The sequence below is a fragment of the Parasteatoda tepidariorum genome, chromosome 11 (genome assembly GCF_982258835.1).
Source record: "Parasteatoda tepidariorum strain Cologne lab strain chromosome 11, Ptep-v5.0, whole genome shotgun sequence".
Taxonomy (NCBI): Eukaryota; Metazoa; Arthropoda; class Arachnida; order Araneae; family Theridiidae; genus Parasteatoda; species Parasteatoda tepidariorum.
This window is the reverse complement of record NC_141765.1, coordinates 96347093-96369137: the sequence shown is the minus strand read 5'-3', so window position 1 is coordinate 96369137 and position 22045 is coordinate 96347093. Positions and strand designations below refer to the sequence as shown.

The window sequence follows — 22045 nt, the reverse complement described above, 5'->3', positions numbered from 1 at the left end:
AATATGGGTTAAGGGCATGTGAACCCCGGCATTTTGAATTTTTTTTTTAATTTTTTAACCCAGTATTCTTGATATCTCAAATTATTTTGATGGTTTTTGTTGGTTTCAGTGCGATTCATGATGGTCCAATATCATTTGAAGGTCACCATCATCCAACATTTTCCCTTATGCGTTCATAATATTTGATATGCCAGCCAGCAAACCTGCATCATTCCATGATGGAAAATGCTACTTTATTATTATGATGGCTAACCATCAAGGCAGGTTTGATTCTCATGGAACAACAATCCGTGATGGTTCCTACTATACATTTCCATGATGGTTTAGTCAAAATTTCCATCTGTTCTCTGGAATAATCCATCAAAACCATTCGGGATTTTTTATGTTGTCCCCTCATAAATCAGTCCGAATTTGTACTTTGGGGTGATAGTTGTTCATGATCATTCCAACATTTTATTTCTAAGAAACCATGATGGAAATTTCTGATGATTTGGCATGAGAAAAACAACAAAACTAGTTGCTATACCAATGTTGGACAATCACAAATCAGTCAGAATTCATACATTGGGGAGATGGTTACTTATGCTGTTTACCATAGAAAAATATAATGGTTCATGATAAAATGGCTCATTGACCATCAAGATCATGTTGGTTCATCAACGGAAAATTATCGAAAATTTTGACTTGGATGGTTTAAAGAAAGAATGATTGGTATATAAATTTTGTTGATTAATAGCGTAACATCCTGAAATCTCTGAATAATGTTCAAACGAAATTTTCAATATCAGTATAAAAGTAATCAAATGTAGCAAGCATTTTCGGACATAGAGAGTATAAAATTAAGTGTGTGAACAATATCTTTTTTAATTTTTGAACAAATTTTTAGCTTAAAATAAAATAATGATGAGCGCTGACATCTAGCTTAAAATAAACTATCTCTAAACTAAAATAATCTAATACTTCCATCTGATCTTGAGAAATATATATGATTCGGGGCATAAGAAATAGATTGTCTGAACCCTTTTTTCGTGTATTACTTTTTAACACTATCAGCCTGGAAATATCACGACCATGAGGGAATAGAAAGCGAGATTTTAAATAGTCGATAAAATAGATTGAAAAATGTCTTACTTACAAATAAAATGGCAATATTCCAAAATAAATTTTCTTGCATTGTTATGTCTATATCAGGCAGTCAGTTCTACAGGATCATTTTGGAATTAATCTCAGGCAGATTCTAAGCAACATAACAGATCCTATTTTGTCAGATTCTTCCTCTTTGTCAGAGTATTAAGCAGAAATGTATGCTATAAAGATAAATTACGTGGGTTTATGATAAATTAGAGACATGGCAAGTTTCAAAAATTGTACAGGTCATAAGAAAAGAAATTAAAATTGGAAAAAGTTAAAGATATTGGAAACAACTGAAACACAGCATAATAAAATCATTAAACTTACCCAAATTTTTGATGAAAAGAGCTAAAAAAAAAAAAGGTTAAAAAGCAATAAAATAAATTAGATAAAAACCAGAAAAAAATGAACTTAAGAAAAAAAATTTTTATGAAATTAATAGCATAAAATATAATTATATCAAACATATTTATATAAATTAATTACATAAAATTAATAACATGAAAATGAAAATTTGCAAAGAATTGGAAGACATGACATAATAATAAAATCGGAAATACTTGGACTAAATATTAAAAAAAAAAAAAAAAAAAAAACAGAAAAACGAATGCGAAAGATGGAAGATAAAGAAAACAAAGTAGGCCGATGGTCACGAATGGATTAGATCAGGTGCAATTGAACGGAATTGTTACCAATCAGAAAAACTAGAGCACACATCATAAAAGAAAGGGATAAAAAAACATAGAAGGAAAAATGGTACCCCAACTGGAAAAAAAACACTCATTGAAAAGAAAAACATACTTATTCAATTAACAAAGCAAATAAAAACACATTTGAAGTAAATACAGAATATTTTAGAAATTATATAGAAAATCATTGGAAATGAAAACAGCACATGAGTTGGATGTAGGAACAGAACACATTGAAAATAAAAACAAACAATATTTAAAAAATTACACATAAAAAAACAGCACATGCATTAAAAATAAGCAGAATATACATATTAGTAAAGAAATTGTTAAAAGTTGGAATACAATGAATAAAGCTTGACAACGTGAAAAAAATTGGAGAAATCAGAAACGAAATTTAGATGGAAAAAAATTCATTTGTACAAAAGTGTCACCAATCGAAAAACATCGTGAGGAAGCTAAGGAAAACATGGAAAAAAAACATGGAATATTGACAATCGAAAAAATCTGCAAGAATTATAGAAATAGTACACCACTTGAAAAAATAAAGAAGATAAGGGGGAAAAAAGGAAAGATACAAAACACTTAATGGAAAAAAACATTATTTGAAAAAGAAACATATTTGAAGTAACATTTGAGATAAAAACAGAACGAACAATACAAACAAAGCCAAAATGTACATTGGAAATTGAAATAGAAATGATGAAAATTAAACCAGAGTTTTAGGGCAGTTGTAATTAAAAACATACATATACAAAGACACATACTTAGGAATAAAACAAAACACTCAAAAAGCTGAAAAACAATGAATAAAATTGGAAAGCGCATAAAAAAATAATGTGTTAAAAGTTGGAGAAACGAAAATTGGAAGAATAAAAATACCAAATAGAAGTTCTTAACATTACTACAGAAAACTGAAAAAAGAAAAATAGTGAACACGGAAAACATAAAGATTCACTTATAAACAGGGAGCGAAGTTACGAAAACAATATAGAGCAACAAAATCACAATTGGATTTGATCAACTTCACTTGAACGCCAATCGAAAATCTCCCTAAAACAGACAAAGGAAAAACATCGAAAAAAATCAAAACAAGCTAAAAAAAAAGCACATTTTCTGAAAGCTAAAGAAAAATAGAGAAAAAAATGCAAGAAAAAAATTATTACAAAATCTCGCATTAAAGAAATGGAACGCACAGTGGAGGACGAAAATTAGAAAAAGATTTGCAAGAAAAAAAAATTGGAACACATACTTTGAGAAAAAAACTGGAACAAACGCTAAATGCAAAAAATAATTGGAATACACAATGAAAAATCTAAATTGGAGCATATATTGGAAAAAAAAGGTTGGAATACATATTGGATTAATAAAAATTGGAACAATTATTAGAAAATAAAATTTGGAGTAACTATAATGAATTAAAACAGAAGACGTATTGGAAGATAAAAATTTGAACACATAATAGAAAACGCATTGAAATAAAAACAGATAAAAAAAACAATCTGAGAAAGCTACAGAAAAACTTGGAAAATGCAAGACACACTAAAAATGCACAGATTAAAAAATGGGACACCCACATTGAAAGAAACTAATAGGAACACATAAATTGAAAGAAAAAAAAAACATTGGAAAGTACACTGGATGATAAAAAAAATTTGGAGCACACTGGATAGATTATAATACTAGAATAAAGTTCTAGAAAACAAAATAGAAAAAAACAAAGAATGAAAAAATTGTAAAACACATTGGATGAACTATAACACCAAAAATAAAATACTAAGAAACAAAATAGAATAAAAAAGGATGAAAAATATGGGAACACACACTGGATGATACTAGAATAAAATACTAGAAAACAAGCTAGAACAAAAAAGGATGAAAAAACTGGAAAACAAATCAGTGAACACATGAATAGTAGTGATTTGGAAAGCAAAGTGAACCATTGGAAAGCTAATTTGAAAACAAAATAAAATTGGAAAACGCAAATACAATGATATGGTACCAATGAAATTTGCCGCTAGTCATTAGGAGAAAGAAAAGCGAAAAAAAGAATAAAATTGGAAAATGAAGTAAGAGAAAACATGATGAAAAAGTTTGAATAATATAGAAAACGAAATTCTTTGCACATAATTTAAGAGCAGGCGATTCTCGAGCGCATGTTGAGAGCGGCGCAATGAAAATACGATAACCGACGCGTCGGTCCCGTCGCGACGGGCAATAAAATAAGACCCGAACTAAACTCATTCCAATAATAAATGGCCATTTAATTAAACAAAACGTAAGATAAATAAATACATTACCAGTACGATCTTACCTTTTAACATAGAAAAATGCACAACCATTTTGTGATCGTCACGTAAAAAATCTTTTTACATTAATTAAAACTTACCTCTAACTATTCAATTAATTAAAACTTACCTCTTACTATTCAATCCGATTACACTCATGAATGCAGGTACTTACTGGAGTTCTTAGTTTTAAATTTCTTGGTTAAGAGTTTCCTGCAGACTCTAGGGAGGAAAAAGGAAGAAAATTAGACTGGATTCATAATGAGCAATCGAATGACTCGTTCCATGTGTAAATGCAGTTATTCATTCCTTTGAAAATAGTTTGTTTCTTATGCATATGTTACTGTGAAAGACCGAAAGATTTATAGACAATACATTAAAATCTATATAAATCGTTATGTGAGATTCCAAGTTAATTCTGCATATCGTTAAAAATTATTGTGAATGCAACTCGTGGCTTGTGCAATGTCACAAGCTCACATTTTCGAAAAGCTCAAAATTCGATAAGCTTCTGCAAAGCTCAAATTTGTATTTTGGCACTATTTTATAAGAACTTTAAATGAAAAAATAAATTTAAATATTAAAATTCACAAAAACAAATTAATTGAAAATTTTCAATCAGTTTATTTTCAAAAGTTATTCTTAATATCAAATTTCAAAATTATGCATTTTCAAGAAAATTTCAAGCACTGCATTGATAATAAATTGTAAAATAGTACCTAAAAAATAAAAAGTAAGATAGGTAGGTATATAAAGCACACGTAGAATTTAGTTATTAGAAGCAAACAAAATCTAGGAACAAAAAGGTGAAAAGCAATTATGGGTTAAAGGTAAGGGAGAAAAAATTATTATACAAAAAAGAAATCAGATTTAAAAAAAATATACATAGAATGAAATAACACGGAGTATAACAAGAAAAAAAAATAGCCAGAAAATTAAATCGAAAGATTTAAGGAAAAGGAATTAAAAAAACATGCAAAGGGAGGAAAACCTAAAATTGCGAATGAAACACGCAAAAGGAAGTAAATATGCAAGAAATTTAGGAATATATTTAAAATTTGACCCACCCTCCTAATTTGAATTACGCATTAATATGAAAGTAACTCAAGAAGCTAAATTCCGTATTTTCGCAAGGAAAAAAAAGAGAGAAAAAAAAAACACTGATGTCCTCACATATACACTATGAGTGTGATCGGTATATCGATTACAGCCCATGAATCAATAGAATGACGCAAGTCATACATATGAAATCACTGCTTAATGAAAGCACCATCGAGTAAACTGTGGTATAGTGTTTCGCCTCATAAATCGAAGGGTTCCTCAATGATGCATTCATGGAGTAGTGCGTCCATAAATTTGCCTCCCCAACATTCCATTGAATGAATGGATATTCCAACTTCACTCAGAGCATATATGTGGTGACTTCAGATAACACAATAATGCAAAAATACGAAATTGTCTTTACTTTTTGATTTACTTTTGTTTACTTCCTTTCGCAAACCATGGATTTTAAATTCAATTGCACTGGAAAAAACAACAAAAAGGGGAATTTACATTGTATTTAATGTCTAAATAATTTTTTGTTTTTTTTTTGGTTCATTGCGAAGACCGAGGAAATCCATAACATCATTCATTGTTGGAAAAATGGAATTTTTCAGGGGCACATTTTAAATTCGTGTTAGAAACCCTCCTTATTTTTTCTAGTCATTCAAAACAAGCAATAATTCTCTATCAAACATTCTTATTTTGATTGCCCCTTATAACAGACAAAAACACTTCCATTGGCTAAGTAAATTAATTCCACGAGTAAAATTAATTTTTAATGATCATGGGCCAACTGTTTTATCTTAATAACTTTTTCATTTCAATTCTTAAGCTTTTTACTGCTAAGCAAATGAAGGAATGCAGGAATTAACATTTAAAAGTTGATTATCAGCATGCATCAAGTCTAACTTATTTAGCAAGTGTTGAGAATATATTAACCTTACGTATTGAAACTAAGCTTAGTAATTAAGAAGTCTATTTATTCTTTCCAATCATATCTAAGCAATCTAAAAGACTCATTCTTTGGTGAAAATTAACCTGATATTGCTTTGCAGCAATAATTGGATACAATTTCATCACTGCATCTCAAATCTACAACATATTTTCCTTGTACTCACAATTTGATTATCACACGGGCCCAGACTTCAAGACTTTAGTCAATCTTTTAATGTATGGGGGACACTATTCGAGCACAATCAATGGTGCGTCCTATACATAATACTATTCCAAATAATTCGCAGTCGGAAACTAGATATCCATGCATGATACATTTAAGGTAATAGGAAACTACCATATCTGTATGATAGAGAAGGGGATAAATAAGAGAGAAAAGTTTATCCCTACAATAATCAATAATGAAATATTTTCCCCTGAATTTTCTTAGCTTTCCTCAAATTTATGGAATTTCCTTACATTTTCCCGGTTTCAATTTTTGCTCTATTTTACCGGAGTTTCAAAAAAAAAAAAAAAAAAAAAAAAAAAAAAAAAAAAGACTATTTGGTGTGAAAGGGTTAAACTCTTCTAGATCTAGCTCTCTTGCTACAAATCTTACTCTCTTACTCACTTACTAAAAAATATTAAATACATCTTTTGAGTATCGAACATAAAGTCTGGAATAATATTAAGCTTTAAAATTCTATCTCTTGGGTAACGTAAGCAACCTTAACCCACACGCTGCACTCTTTTGTATTATATTGCACAAGAAGGCAAATATCCAATGCAATAATCGTGGTAAAAATGTCATTAATAACAGTACTTTCTGAAAGAGCCATGGTAGAACAGGGGAGAGATATTGCCTTCTAATGAGGTGAACCGGGTTCAAATCCCAGTGATGGCTGGTTAATACGAATTCCACTCGCACTGACCACAGCGCTGACGTAAAATATCCTCAGTGGTAGACTGATCATAGGTTAGAGTCCCCTTGCCTACAGACTAACCATTGGAGCTTTTCGTGGCTTTCCTCTCCATGTAACGCAAATGCGGGTTATTTCTATCAAAATGTCTTCCCTGATGGGACATTTCACCCAATACTTGATCAAGGAGTTGTATTCTTTGTATTCTGGATTGGGTTCAAAGTTTTAAGGCAACGGAGGGAAACATTAGTAGTGGTAAACCCAAAATTGGCTGTTCAACGACGGTTATAAAATAAAATATTTGTTGAAAATAAAGTCGATTGCTATCGTTTGAATTGAATAAAAATGGAAATGGTGTTTACTATATTCATATTAACAAAGTCAATAAGTGTGAGGTTGAAGAATATATAAGCAGATGCCTTTTATTAAGCAATGATAAATGGGATATGAATTAGAATATATTTGGAATATTTTTTTAAAGGAAATCGCTCTAAAAACTGACAAAAATAAGTTAGATTTTAAAAAAAAAATAAAATGCTATACAAAATGTTTAAATTTGTCCATGAATTTTAAAATCTAAAATTGCCTGCAATTTTAAAAAAAGTATTCATACTTTTGCATTTATTAATCTTATTTATGAATCTAATACTTGTTACTCCAATACTAATAATCTAATAATGGATCAGAAATTTTTTGCATATACGAAGGGAGTAATCCTCTCTCCATCTGCTGTACTTAGGGCCTCCCATTTTTCTGAAATTACTTTTTTGCTTTATTTCCAAGATATAAAATTAAAGTCTCCAAAAATTTCTAGAAAATCAAAATCTTTGGATTAAGTTGAAATAGAAGGTTTCTATGTTTCGAGAATTACCGCCTGGTTTTATCTGCAACGTAATCATGAATCGTGGAAAGAAATTAAAAAGTGGCTGTTAAATTTTGGGGATTTATCCAAGCTAGATCACTGGCAGAATAAGTGCTTTATTTCAAACTAAGGTATGACAAAGAATACAGCAACTGATGTAATAAAAATAAAAGAAGTGGAGACATGACATTAGTCCAATTCTTATATGTTTCTGGAGTTATACGATTTGATTCTCTTCTGCTAATTATTTGAAAGTTATCGCGCCAAATATTATTGCAATTTATACTTATTAAATATTTAACTGTCTTATTTAAAAAAACGACAAGCTACAAAAGTAGTGTGTAATTACTGTTCTTGTATTAATTAATAAGCTGCTACTAGAAAATTTAATTTCTTAAACATGAGCAATTAAGAAGAATTTTAAAGAATTTAAAGAATTAGTTTTAAGAACTATTTTCTCACTAATCATTGGAATCATCATCAATTATAAGGGTGGAGGAAACTTTTGGAAAGATGATAAATTAGTAAATATTGATCAATTATATTGAAATCTCAATTTGACATTTTAACTGCTATTTCAATATATTATATAATTTTAATGAATGATTTTCAGTGCATATATGGAATTTTTGTACCCTTTTAAATCATATTTTTTTCAACAGGACCCGAAAGTAAAGATGAATATCAAAATAATATTGAAGTTTGCATAATTAACTACATTTCAGTATAATTGAATTTTATTTTAGGTAATTCGTTATCATATAATTCCTTGAACATATTTTGAGACCACTTTAATAAGAAGCAGTAACAATTTGAAAAATATAAAAATCAAATATATTCCACTTCACTACAAATCACAAAATATCTACTTTAAAGAAATAGATGAGCAACCATTTAAAGTTTTTAACTTTGTCTGTTTTTATTTCAATAATAAGCTTAGAATAAAAATTATAGTAACGTTCTCTTTTCAAAAAACAAATTTAAAAAAAGTATAACTTTTTTTACTTTTAAACTGTCAAAACGATCAGCAAACACTGCTGTTATATGTTTTAGCTATTGTTGTTTTATTCAGTTGACGGTTTTATGTAATAAGAAAATCTTTCAGAAAACGGATAGGTTAAAGAAAAAACATAAGAAAATTTGATTGAAAAAATGATAATTTTCTTCAAAAAGAAATGTTTCCTTTTAAAATACAACTATATAGTTTTTGACTAGAGATAAATGCAATCAGTTTTTTAAAAATGATAATAATACATAAAAGAGCACAAAGTCCTTGGTTTCTGTGATAGTGTGTTTAAAATGTTTACCTTTTTCACATACGCATAAAGCAAAGTGATTAAGTATATGGTAAGGAGCTGGACAATGGTTATTTTAAATACATGACAGTACTATTTTTATCCGATCATTCTGAAATTTTTGCAGAATATTGTGATCACAAATTCAAATTTGTGTAAGAAATTTAATAATAAATTCTTAATTTGTTTTAAAGTTGTGTTCTTTTTTATTAAAAGAAATTATTTCTTATTTAGTTTTCAATATTACTTTTCGAAAACATCTTTGAAATAAATAGTAATAGTAGTACTTGATCAGAATAAGTGTTTTCAGAAATTTTTCACGACAGTTTTTTTTAATGGTATTATTTTGCGAACATCTTTTTATTAATTTCAAAAGCTTATTTTTACTTTGCATGTGTCTCATTTTAATAACAATAAAAAAAAAATTTAATGCTTAATTTTTTTTTTAAATTAATCCACACGTTCGTTTATAACTGCCTAATACAGCACACTTCATTAATTACTATCTATGAAATGACGTTATTCTAGTTCTTGTATAAGCTCTAACAAATTCAAACTTTATTTTTAAAAATGCTATTAAAGAAGCTGTTCAGTTTCATGTTATTTATAAGCTATTAAAGATCTGTTAAGTAACATATTGCGCTAAAACATTGACCAAGGTTTTAGCCTTGAATTAAAAAAAAATACTAATAGTTAAAAATAAACTAAATGCTGGACCAAGATTATTTTATTTAAATGAATTGGCTTTTATTTCATATAGAGGAAAATTTTCAAAAAAATGCATTGAATAATAAATTCAAATTTATATTTTTGACTCAAACTAAGTATGAAATTTACAAATTATTTTATCCCTCTTATTTTTGCATCAAACTTGTTTTACATCACTGTTTGATTTCATTAAATTGAATATCTTAAACATTCTAAATCTCAAACAAAATCAACGAACTTTGAAGAATCCGTCACAGAAATGAATTGCATATCATTCGATCCCACCACCAGCAAAGAGAATAATATCAACCACAAAATGAATTAAAAACTATTATTAAATTTGAGGATGCAGCACTGATATATAAGTGTTTTAATGAAGTTCTGAATAAGGAAAAAATAGTGGAGAATTATGTTTTCATAAATATTTTTTTCCTAAAACAGACTTAGTAAAATGCAATGGTTAAAAAAACGTATTGGCAATTTCTTTGATTCTGTATTTTTATTACTTTAAAATAAAACCCTCATCATTTACACAATTTGCATATTATCATAATATTGAGAATTTTTTATACTTATCACGAAATCAATTTTTTTTTTAATTTCATAAAAATATATTACTGGCAATTTCATGGATTTCGCATTTTCATTTATCGCTCAAAAGGCAAAATATATTTATAAGAATGAGCTATTCACAGGTAATAATGTCGTCGTCCGTCGATTGAACTTTATCCCCCCCCCCCTGTTTCTCATAGTTGAGAGTGTGTTTTTGCGTTTTTTATTTTTAGTTTGTAGTTTTATGTGATAATTCAAAACACTAACGTTAGGAACGGTTGTTATATTATCATTCGTGCATGGGTATTATCATCAATTATTTCCGATACTTTCTGGCTATCCGCGAGTTATAGAGAGATTGAAATTCGCTGGCCCAGAAAAAAGCCTTTTTCTGTTGAAACGCTGGGAGTCACTATCAAACACCTGAGAACTCATCTCTAATCTCAGGGATAAACTACAAAGAAAAGAAGTGCCAACTCACAGTTTCGTGGTTAAACTGTTGACCATAAACGAACAAAAGCGTAGTGAAATTTCTTTTAAAAAAATGGCATATGTAAGATATTTTGTTTTTTTTTTTTGACAACATGACTAATTGACTTATAAGACTAAAGTTAAGAGAGAATTGTGAGTTCGTTCCTTGTTCATTTTTTTTAATGCAATGAGTTTTTATGGCATTTAAATTCCAAAGATACTAATTTGAATACTATTAAGGGCATAAAAAATTTGCACAATAAATTTAAAAATAAAAAATCTCTTCAATGATATATTGGTTTCTTTTTGACATAATAATCAACCGACCAACAATTTGAAACTCGTCCAAATTTGCAGAAGTTTTAGAAAAAATGAGTGCTCATCACGGCAGTTCATATACTAGTTAAATACTAAACAATAGGGATAATACATATTTAAACAAAACATGTAACTGTGCTCTATATATTTATATTTTTAAGCTGCAATTATTGCCAATGTTTTGCACAGACAATCAATTACTAGTTAAATATTTAAATCATTAGGCACATTAACATTGAAAATTCAGGATATTTGTTTCTTTTCTGGCAGTTTTTCTAACTTGAAAATAGTTAAAAGATTCATGTTGGAAATGACACGCCAATTTTTAAAAATCAAAGAAGGGAAGTATGTTTAAAAGAGAAAAACTTTATATTTAGAAACTCTTTAAGATATGTAACTTTTATAATTGGCGAGTCACGCATTTGAAAATATTTAGAAAATATAAGTTAACCCATTATTTATGAATTTGTAATATACTCATCGACAAACTGAGAGCAAACTGTCTTTAGTATTTTTTTTTTTTTACACATTGCACTTAACCACTCCTTCGAAGTGAATTCTTTCTATGCAGAGTCAGTATAGTTGTGTGCATTGATATTACAGCCACATAATTTTAAGAAAATATATTTCATTAATCAAAATTATTTTCGAAATAAATATTTCAAAAACTAAGATTTAAAGTTTGCACTGAAAATAAAAAATCATAAAAATATCTTTTATTTAGAAGTAACTGTCATTAACAAGTTTTAAAAATGTAGTTTCAAAGGAAAACCGAATCAGTTTTCTCAAAAAAGAACAAAAAACTATGTGTAAGTGTCATTTACTGCAGATAAATTAAACATTTACCGACAATTATTTAGTAATAAAGTTACAAAAATAACAGTGCATAATTTAATTACATGATTTTTTTTATATTTTGTTTCTGAAAGCTCATGACTGACTCAAGACCTCTAAAAATTAAAAAAAATTTAAAAAAAATTATAATAGTTTTATGAAAATATCATAGTTGAAATACTTTTTGTAACATTGCGAACATCATTTTTTATTTACATTGAACATATTTTTCTTCGCTAGAGTCATGAAAAAGTCTTTCTCAATAATACTAAAAACATTTCATAAATAAAGTAAAACAAAAAGCTTAGTTTTAGAATGCAAACGTTTCACCCATTTTGGTAAATTTCTCCGTGTTACTGAATTAATTTGAAAGCATATTAGAGAAACTATTAGCGTACACTTCTTTTAATACTTCCTGTTCATCACAAATTGAAATAAACTTTTAAAATTAAAAAAATAGTAATATATACTAGTATGCATGAAATACGTCAATAAAAATTATGTCCTCTTAATTAATAATTTGGTAGTGATAAAAAAATACCTTAATTATCTCAATACATTAATAGAATCGCAATACAAAATCCTGATTCTATAGTTAAGATTCCTTATCCTGCCCCACACGGAATACAGGACAGGTATAAAATTTCCCTCTTAGTTAAATGGATCATTATTTTAAAAGTACTCTCACGCAAAGAGTGAAAGGTTTCTCTAAAAGAATATTCATCGACGCCACTTGTATATACAGCTAATTATTTGTTCCATTTCCCTTAAAAATGCCCATTTCAATTCAAAGAAACCTAAACTAAAATAAGCTGGTCGTCTAAATGTTGTAGATCAACAAGTCTATTGGCCTTTTACAGAAAGTGATAAACATCAATTAAAGAAGAAAATTATTTCTTAAAAAATAACAAAGGTACATAATAACTGCTAATAAGTATTAACTTACTCAAGGTGATTATCGCAACTTTTTTGTGTAATAAAAATTTTTTTTTATTATAATTTCCTGCACTTTAGATGCAAAAAAATAATTTTTTCAATGACTGATACAACATTGGCTGATAAACAGAAAGAGACGAAACATTTTCTGCCAATGTCTCGTACAAATAACATTGCATAAAAGTAGAAGAAATTTCTTTGCTATGACAGAAAAACTATTGAAACATTTATGAATGTTGACTTTATTAATTTGATTAGACATGCACAATACCAAAAATTTGTTGAATTTAAAAAAAATCTTTCAAGTTAGTATATTTTTGTTTATGGCTTAGCAATTACTGTGTTCTTTAATCAACATTTTATTTCCGTTTTTAACTGTTGATTTCTGCATTATTTTATCTTCTATGACAAAAAATTATAATTTTAATTAAAATATTTGTACAATATTCAGGTTTTTGTTGCATATCATGAAAGTTTCGCACATACAAATTTTCTAAAAAAAATTTAAATTTGGACTTTTTTTAGTAAATTGGTGTCTTAGATGAAATGTTGCAATAAAAATAAAACACGATTGTTAATTGAAATCTTGAAAGAGTAATTAAGTTATTATTATTTCTTTACTCTAAGAACATCTGGCATTCATGTAAGAGGGTATCGTGATAAAGCTTGCCATTCATTTACATACGATCATATAAGCATGAATATAAATATCTCCACAATGAAAAAAAAAGCTTAAAAAAAAGAACTAAACAAAAGCTAAACAAAATCTTCAAAATAATTTTTAAAAAAAGTTTGCACTTATGAATTATGTTTTAAGGACATAGAAAGTGTGCGCAAAATCTTATTAATTTTTCTGTGAATGGAACGAACATTTCAAAACGAAAGATTACGCTTCGCTCTGCTTTTAAAAATACTCTTAATTTCATAATTTTTGGCTTCCAGTAAGTCAAACGATATGTAAAACGAGAGGTATGGCTTCACCCTCTTTTAAAAATAATTATTATTTATTTCATTATCATTTATTATTTGTTATTTATTATTTATTTCATTGTAAATATTTAAAATCACAGGTTCAACTTTTGAAGAACGTCCTCTTAATATTTTATAGCACTGCTGATTAGAATGAAACATTAAGTTGATGATCTGAATAGAAACAGTAGATGAATCGTTCATTTGATTCAATGTTTTTGAGGATTCCATTAATCGATTAAAATTTATTAGCTTAAAGATATTCCAAAATTGAAATTAAATTTTTTGGTTCGGAGTACTTAATTTCGTTTATCATTTAAAATTTAATTATTGCGCTGAAGGTTTTCATCATTTCTGAGCTTAAAACAATGTATCTCACCCATTTTATAATGAATAGTGGGGAAAAAAGTGTAAAACACTTGTACAAAGATTTTTAATGCATAATACTAATTTTTTTTTCAATTCAAAGAGTTCAAGGCAATTCATTGATTTCACAATTAACCTATAATTAGGTCAAGAAAATTTCGAAAAGGTTTCAAGAAATAAAAATTTTTAATGTAACTCACTGTTTAATTCTTGAAGCAATAGATGAAATTACTATAATTATGGAAAATTGTCAATATTTATTAATAAATAAAATAGTAAGAGCAATTTAATACACAAACCACAACAATTAAAAAAAAGCATACAAAATATTAATTTGTTCACTTTTTCAGTAGAATAATACAAAAAAAAGTTTGCATACAAATTAAAAGATAAATATATAAAATAATGATATATAAAATATCCCCACAGTTTGCTTTTTTTTATAATTTTTTTTCATTTTTTTTTTTATATATATTTTTCTTTTTTTTTCTTTATATTTTCATTTGTATTTTTTTTTTAAACATTTTTTTCATTTTTTTTATATATTTTTTTTTTACATTTTTTTTCTTTTTTTTTTCTTTGTATTTTTATTTGTAATTTTTTTTTACACTTTTTTTATTCTTTTTTTTATATATTTTTTTTACATTTTTTTTTCTTTTTTTCTTCTTTTAATACATATATTTTTTTTTTCTTTTTCATTTTTTTCTGTATCTTTTTTTTGGGATTTTTTTAAGCAAACCGTGCGGTTGTTTACATTATACTTTAGTACAATAAATTTCAATCTGGTATGCATTACATAAATTAAAAATGAATTTGCGAATTTTTTATGGAGGTTGTATAGATAGCTTAAAATATGTAAACCTGCTTTTAATACTATAAACGAACTTTTCATACGATTTTTCTACAAACCATTGAAACAATGAGCATGTTTTAACTAAAGAAAATTTTTTAACACAGAAAACTCATTTTCAATAGGAAACAAAAAAAACAACAGTTATGATTTGAAAACAATCTTTCTCTAACAATAAAATAAAGTTTTCAAAATTAATGAAAAATAAGTTTAATCAGTTATAAAATTTTTATTTTTAAATTTCACATTTCAAAATATAAAAATAATAATAATTTGGAACTTAAACTTGATGCGGAAACCATATTTTTGGTGTAATGGAACTCTTATTTGAAAACATGACAAATTTAAGTTGACGTAATTGACTACATTTGAAATTAATGACATATAATGATAAAAAATACGTAAGATATTGGGATAAATAACTGCAAATTAATAATTCATTATTGATGCAAATTTCTGGAAAAATCAGCTGAATCCGTCATTATTTTACTCATAAATACACATTTGCAGTAATGAAGAAGATAAAATTTGGAATTTAAGAAAGTTTCATGTCCAACTATTTTGCATGGAATTTCATTTATTTAAAACACTGAAACCTATTGTATGTTTATGATATATTTTCAAGTAATTTACTATAAAAATATTCGAAATGTGTAAGATACACCTCCATAAAATGGCAAATTTTTGACATTGCATAATATTTACATTGCAAACACTTCAAGAAAAATAGAGGAAAATACATTTTAAACTTAAAAGAATATAACTGAACTTAGACATTGATATTTGTTTATTAAGATTATCAAAAAACTTATTTTTTCAGTCACCCCCATTTTATTTAGACTCTGTTTATAGGCATGAATGTCATTGAAATTAGCACTCTTTGAATCGACACTATTATGTGACAACGTTGTGCGGGATCAAAACTCTTTTTACCAAGCAATAGAGAACATCTGTTGTTTCACCAAAATGTCTATCCTGCAGAGTAAATATCAACACCACCACTTGATGGAGCTCAAGTAATGTTGATTGTTGCAATATCAAACAATAATGTCGAGAACTCATGCAAGTAAGTCCTGAGTAGAATTTCTGTGCATGAGTAGAACAAATGTCACTGGGAGATTTTTCTCACTATGTCACACTAGGAACTGTCTCATTGTGCTACACGGGGTGATGTCACACTACTATGCACGGGGAGCTGTCACACTATTTAGATCCTGGTTCAAAGCAGAAGCGAGGTAATATCTGAATGGTCAGATTCAGTAAAAGTTCCACTAATTGTCCTCTTTTATCTGTTTCCAAATCGTTTTAGAAGGGATTCTTTATCATCAGACATGTAAGGGGGGAAATAATTCACAAAATAGGAATAATTTTTAGCAAAAATGATAATTTTTTATAGGAATTTTAAATAATAGTTTATATAGTTATTGAGAATATATAGCTATAAAAATTGCAAAATGAATATGGATGATGCAAAGTTCAATCATAGAACAGGTAGGCGATTTTCATAGTTTCATTTAATATTGCATCTTTCCCACAATGTATCTATTTTAGTCTTTATTATTGATCAAAAGAAGAATGAATTTTTGGCATTTATTGTCTTATAGAACAATTAACTGTCCATATACTTGTTGGGATAGTGTAATATGTGTAGAACTGCATAGCACTTTGCTAAGATGCATATATCAAATTTGAAATATTTAACAGACCACTAAAAAGGCAAGGAATGTTCATGTCTATCAGTCCACATGGATAACAACTTTCATGGGATTGTTCTGATCTTATGAGTAACAAGTCTATTTCAGTCTTTATCATTAATAAAAAGGAGAAATAAATTCTTGATATTATTTTTTTCCATTAAAAATATATTGTAAAATTCTTTGTTCGCTCTCATGCAGTATTACGTGTGGATTCTACTTTAATCTATTTTGAGCATTTCTATCTTCCCTATAATTAAAGTAAAAAATTAATTTTCTTAGCTGATTCTTAGTTTCATCATTTTTAAAGATAGGATATCTTTTTGATAAAGTTCAAAAGCTAATAAAATGGGAAAAATCAAAACGTCGTCTATAATTCTTTTTTTATTCACAGCACACCAAAGGATGACACAAAAACTTTTTTAAAGTTTTCTTGCACAAAAATCATTTAGCAAAAATATCTTCGTTTTTTTTTTTTTTTTTTTGTGGAATCAAAATCGTTTACTTCTTCATGCATAACTGAAACTTCGGTTCGACTAATTCGTTTGGAGTTTGTTTGGAGTCGACCAGTTTGTTTAGAAATAGAGTTTTTTTTTAATGTTTTTTTTCCCCCTTTAAGAAATTTTTTACCACTCAGCCTTTTCTATCTTCTGATCATCAATCACTTCATTTTGTTTCCTTCAAATTTAAACTGGAAATTCTAATGTCTTAGTTGTCAAAACTTCATTTTGGTAATTGTTTTCTGCCTTAGAAACTCGATTTAAATTACTTATCATCAATGGCGAAATTCCCAGTACTTTTTAGGGCATATTCCGTAAAAACGTTGTATTTTCCACTCATCGAAAATAAGTTGGTCTTCAAAAATATTTTGACATATTCTTTTGGTTAATTTTTGCAAGATTCATCTACCTTTTTGAATTTATCATTCGAGACTTGAATTTGCAGTTTATCCAAACAACTTTGTATTTTATCAGAAAAACACTAGAAACTGTAAACATTTGCTAGTTGGCAGCAACATTGTCTGTAAAGTTCTCAGAAACCAGTTTTTTAAGCAGATCAGTTCAATTCTTTATTCCTCATCAGTTTTCCGCTAATTTGTAATCGGCATCATCCTAATCTTTTGGAATATGATAGTATTTATTTTTATAAACAACAGGTAAATATTCTGTATTAGGAATGATATCTTTGAAACTTAAATATTTTCGTTTCATCTTGTTTAACTAAACTTCTTTCAAATTGTAACATTTCCTGACAATTAGAATTTTTGTTTCTTTTTTTTATTTTATTTGCAACCTGCTTTTGATCTTGCATTTCAGAATTTCCTGTTCAGACATGTTTGACCTTGAGATCATCTTTTTCAAGAAGTTACTCAATTTCATGCTCCCTTCCCAAATTCTTGAGATATTTTGAAGTCGCACTATTTATAATTTATTACATTTTTGATTATCACCCATTGCTGGATTTTAGTTCTCCTAATAATTCCTCGTCATACGGATCGTAGGCTGACATCTTATGTACAAAGTTGCATTTTTATTTAATATCCATAACTTAATGACCCAGCTAAACTGCTATTAATTTTAAAAAATGGCATATTTACAAGGGGGTGATCCTGATAAGTTTAAACAATTTTGTTTTTCAAAAAAGTTCATAGAAAGGAAAAAATATAGGTTGTGGTTTACAATAACAATCAGTAAGACTATTTTTAATTATAACACTTAAAATACAATGATATTTTACATATTATTTTCAATTCAGAAAATATTTCCATTCTCAAATATACAGTTGCAAAAAAGTTAGCTTTTTAAAATAATATATCTAAGAAAATATGTTTAGTGATCGGACAACCAATGTAACCAAATAAATTTTTTCTTAAATTTGAAGCATTAAGACGTGCTTTTAAGCCTGACAATGTACAGAAAAAAGTTAAAATCTGGAAAAAATGTGTTTTAAAGTTTGAATTTTTTTAAAAAATGCTTATAAAATATCTTTCATGGTAAAGTAATTAAACATATTTTTTGAAAAAATGAAAGTTTTATAATAAGATTAAAAAAATCTAATTACATATTAAAATTAATTACTGAAGTTAACATAAATATTTACAGACAATATTAATAAATATTAAGACTGAATATTCATCAGAAATTGAAATTATTAACAGCTCCGTAAATTCAATTTTTAATAAATGAACTTATTTATATATGCTTGAAATTCATTCATGACACTTTGTTTCTTTTAATTGATATTTTAGTAATAATAAGAAAACGCGGCTACATATTTTGATCCGTTAATAGAATCTAAATGCCGATTCCATAGCAGTATTTCCTTATATTTCTTATCCTAACCCACACAGGGCAAGAATAAAATTTCCCCAGAGGATATATGGATCATTATTTTACAGTTCCATAATTCTCACGCTAACAGCAAAAGGTTTTTGTTATTAAACTATCTCCATCGAAGACAGTGGTAAATGTAGCTAGCTATTTAACTTCGTAAATGCCCTAGTCTCCTTTGTTGAGTTCATAGTAACTGACATAGAATATGTCAAGTTTTATATTTATAGCAATTTACTGCTCTTCAGTTTGCAAAAAATCACAGTTGCGGCTGATATACAGAAAGCGACAAAACATTTTCCGCCATACCTTGTACAAATTGCTTTGCATCGGTGAGGAAATTTTTCTGCGAAGACAGAAATTTTAAATATTCAATAGGTAAAAAGTATTGAATATATTCAATATTCAATAGGTGAAATTGTAGGACGGATTTATCACAAAGCGTAAATTTAAAGGTTGAACTTTTAATTTGATTAAAGCCCATTACAAATACAATTAAAAAATTCTTCTAAAAATGATTCAAAACTTTTATGACTTCCATAACTAAATAGGGCTAAATAATCAATGTGTATTTTAATCATCGTACTGTTTTTTTAACCTTTTATTTATTTTTAAACCTTAATTTTTAGACAGAAAGAAATAAAAATGTAATTAAAAAATTTTAATGCATTTAATGCATTTTTTTAATATTATAAAAACTTTGCACACATAAAAATCGAAACAAAAATTTGAAAATTTTTAGTAAATGATTCTTTCAGTTAAAAAATTTCAATAGAAATAGTTCAAAATTTCATTTAAGTTCAGCTCAACAAATTGAAGTTACATAGTTATTTTAATAAACTTTACACTTGGAGGGATTTGATAATTCTTTGACTGGCTTCAAGTCGTTAGAACGATAGTTGCAACGAGAGGTAGCTTCGCCCTGTTTCATAAAGAATTTTATTGATTTCATAGTAAATATTTAAGACAAATAACAGGTTCAACTTTGTAAAAACGTCCTTTAAATATCAACTTATGATGCTGCCAATTATAGTTAAATATTGAGTCGAAGCTCCGAATAGAAATATTCACGAGTCTTTGGTTTGATTCAATGTTTTTGAGGATTCTATTAATTGATTCGAATCTATTACTTTAAAGATACTCAAAAATTGAAAAAAAATTTGTTTTCTTCGAATGATTTAAATTTATTCTTACAAACTCTACTCTGTATTTAAAATTTAATTCGTAAAAATATAACTTTTTACTGGAGGTTTTCAACAATTCCGAAATTAAAATATAATATCACTCACTCATGTGATAAAAAAGTAATGCATGAAAAAGTATGAAGCACTGATGCAAAGATTTAACTTTCTTTAATTTAACAAAATGATTCAGTTAAAAAAGTTTTTAAAAAATTATTATATTTTACAAATAGCCTATAATTAAACAAAAAAAAAAAGAAAGATATTGAAAAATAGAAACTTTAAATGTAACGAATGACATTAATGTAATTAGAAAAAATTGTCTATGTTTATAGATAAATAAAATGATGAGAACAATTTTTCAATAAATAGAACACTAAAAAAAAAAAGCATACATAATATTAATTTGTTAACTTTTCTAGATAAATAGTACAAACAATTTTAAGTACATATTATTCAAAACATAAAGCATACATTTACACAGAAATATTATACAAAATACTATTACCACAGTTTGCTTTCTTTAATTTTTTTTTTATATTTTCATTTTTTTTTTCCATATTTTTAATATTATATTTTTTCTTTTTTCTCCTTTTTTTTCTTCTTTTTTTTTCTTTTCTCTGTATTTTCTTTTTTTTCTATATTTTTTTACTTTATATTTTTTTAAATATTTTTTTTTTAATATTTCTTACTTTTTTTTTTTTTTTTTTTTTTAGCAAACTGTTAGATTGTTTACATAATACATAGGTTCAAAAGATTACAATCAAGTAAACATTGGATTTGCAAGTGTTTCATGGAGGCTTAAATTGGTTGGATGTATGTTATATATAATGACGAATTGGATTTTTTAAGTAATTGGTTAATAGATCACTTTTAAAAAAAAATTGAGTGTATTTCAAAGGAAAAAAAAATTTTTCAAAAAAAAAAATTCACATTTAAGGAAATAGTAACATGGAATAAAAAATTTTATACCCCCTTTTTACGATGGAGGGGGGAAATAGGTTTTCTTAATGACAAGAATTATAAATAAATGAATTAGCACAATAAATAAATGAATTAAATAAGTGTATAAACATGAATAAACAAATGAATTAAATCAAATAACTTTTAAAAGCCCAAGAAAATCCATTGTAACCAAAAACAATTTTTCAAAAAAAAAAAAAAAGATCACATTTAAAGAAATAAAAAAAATTAAAAATTTGGAATAAAAAGTTTTATACCCCATCTTTTTAATTTGTTACGATGGGGAGAAAAAAGGATTTTCTTGATGGCAAGAATTAGCTATAAATAAATTAATTAAACAAATATAAAATCTTTCAAAACACTGCAGAAAATCCATTTAGTCCGAAAAAACTTTTTTTTAAAAATTCACATTTAATGAAATAAAAAAAAAATAATAATTTGGAATATAAAAAACTTTGTGCCCCATCTTTTTTTTTTGTTGCGATTAGGGCAAATGGATTTTCTTTTGTTTAAATTGATTAAAACTATAAAACATTTAAGATATATAATGATCTAACTGACTGTAGATTTTAAACTAAGATTAAATGAAAAAATTGAGCTATACATTTCTTAAAATGTTTATCTATCAATATAATTAATTTTTAAAAATAAAGTTATTTTGCAGATAAAAGAATAATGTTTATATATTACTTATCAAAATTAAAATACTAC

At 26.8% G+C, this 22045-nt stretch overlaps 1 protein-coding gene across 4 annotated transcripts in view; it reads right to left on the bottom strand.

Moving 5' to 3' along the window:
- Positions 1-22045, bottom strand: part of LOC147801935 (uncharacterized) — a 91556-nt gene that overhangs the window by 20641 nt on the left and 48870 nt on the right. For 3 of the 4 annotated variants that reach the window (XM_087155107.1, XM_087155108.1, XM_087155109.1), the window contains 3 exons: positions 4239-22045; positions 1459-1479; positions 1136-1307 (listed from right to left, as the gene is read on the bottom strand). The exon at positions 4239-22045 is cut by the window's right edge and continues 17567 nt beyond it. The gene's annotated coding sequence lies outside the window, so the exon portion shown is untranslated. The remainder of the gene's footprint in view (positions 1-1135; positions 1308-1458; positions 1480-4238) is intronic. The other variant, XM_087155106.1, reaches the window with a different exon arrangement.